General features: G+C 44.0%; 1 long non-coding RNA gene across 1 annotated transcript in view; it reads left to right on the top strand.

The window, feature by feature from the left end:
* Window positions 1-31: 31 nt before the first annotated feature.
* The window catches only part of LOC106734373 (uncharacterized), an 8419-nt gene continuing 6792 nt past the window's right edge, over window positions 32-1658 (top strand). Inside the window, exon 1 of the long non-coding RNA XR_001370020.2 lies at window positions 32-208. This is a non-coding gene — a long non-coding RNA (uncharacterized LOC106734373). The remainder of the gene's footprint in view (window positions 209-1658) is intronic.

The raw sequence follows: 1658 nt of genomic DNA, 5'->3' as shown, positions 1-1658 counted from the left end.
CCCTCCCCCCGCCCGCCTCCGCCTCCTGCTGCTCTGCCGCCGCCGCCGCCGCCGCCTGCAGCACTACACTGCCGCTCCCACCCAGGCTCCGCTCGCTGCTCCAGCCAAACTTCTGCAAACCATGTGCAGCCGAGGCGAGGAAACTTCTCTCCACCTATTGGGGCTGCAAGCTTGAGTCACAAGCCCCTTGTTTACATAAAGTGTTTAGGTAGGACAAGTCCTTGAGGTGCTCGGGGTAGGGATGGAGAGCTACCAGCTACTGCTTGACATCGCTTGGCTTAAACCATTCTGTCTTGACTTGAAGTTTGAATCTGAGGGTGTGAACCCTCATTACCTTTCCATCATCAGTGACCATTGAAAGTCACAGTGAAGTAGAGGTGCCTGGGCGTGCTGTGTGCAGAGGTGGATGTCTCCTTACGGACTAGTGGAGAGTGATGAAAGATGCTTTTGTTAGGATTGAACTTGATGGTTATTTCAGTAATTGGGTTTAATTTAAGAAGCTGTGGTCCATGAAACCCCAGAGCATGTGTGTGTTCAAGAACAGTATTTTCTCTTTAAGTTTTGGGCTTTGAGATACTCTTTTAAGAGTGAATGCCAGAGCTGCCATTCTGGTAGATTTAGAGGTATGGGAGATCTTTTCCCACGGAGATCCTGCAGTATGGTAACACGGCAAGGGAGTTAGAATTCCCTGATGGGCATTCTTCACATTTTGAAGTTGACTTTTTTGTTGTTTTCTAGAGTTTATGTCTTGTCTTTGTTAAGTGCAGTTAAGACTTTTGAGTACTGGAGAGTAACAATTTCTGAATTTCACATATGCAGGGTTTTGAAGACCTAATAAAAAGATATAACTTGATTGGTAAGGAAGTGGAGGCATCAATTTCCAGCCTACTCTGGTGTTAAAGCATTACATAGACCAGGTTGCCTGGCACATTGCTTATAAAACAGTGAAAGGAAGCTTACTGTCTTAAAACAATGCAGTATACAGAAGTGTCCTTCCTAAAAGTCTTAGTTTGATTTAGCAATACAGCTATACTTGTGGCTGCTAGAACTAATTTCTCCTCCTTTGAAGACTAAATAAGCAGCTGTGTAAATTTAGTGGTCCAAAAGGGAATAATAGATTGGATATATGCCTGCCTTGAATGTCATTGCCTTTTGATCAGTTAGATAATATGACTTGTTGTATAGTTAAATGCCTCCAAAAGCAGACTGTGACCCTGATCTTAGTGTCATAGTGCACTGTCCAAAGAACATCAAGGTTGGCCTTCATACTGGTAAGCAGGGCTCCTTGGGCTGGCAGAGATCAGGTCTGTTCCATCTGATTAGGAAACTACAGTGAGTGTGATTTCTGGCTAGAGAATCACAGTTCGAGATCTTTAGGTTTTAACTCTTTTGGACTTTGAACACTTTCAAATGTATGGTGCTGATGGCGTGCTCATGTAAAGAGTATACTGACCTAAGAAATGGAAAGAAAACGTGGATAAAGTGAATGCCACAGCTTTAGATTAAAGCCATTGTGTCGAACCTTGCCTGTGTGTCTGAGTAAGTGGCTTGAGTAAGAGTAACCAAGCTTATTCTTTAAGATGGGCGAATGGTTTCCCAGTACAGCTCTCTGTCTAGGTTTGTAGAAGTAAAACTAGGGGTGAACCCTGAAATTGCGG

The sequence above is a fragment of the Tupaia chinensis genome, unplaced genomic scaffold, assembly GCF_000334495.1.
Source record: "Tupaia chinensis unplaced genomic scaffold, TupChi_1.0 Scaffold000014_1, whole genome shotgun sequence".
In the NCBI taxonomy this organism is placed as follows: domain Eukaryota; kingdom Metazoa; phylum Chordata; class Mammalia; order Scandentia; family Tupaiidae; genus Tupaia; species Tupaia belangeri.
This window is presented reverse-complemented; position numbering and strand designations above follow the sequence as displayed.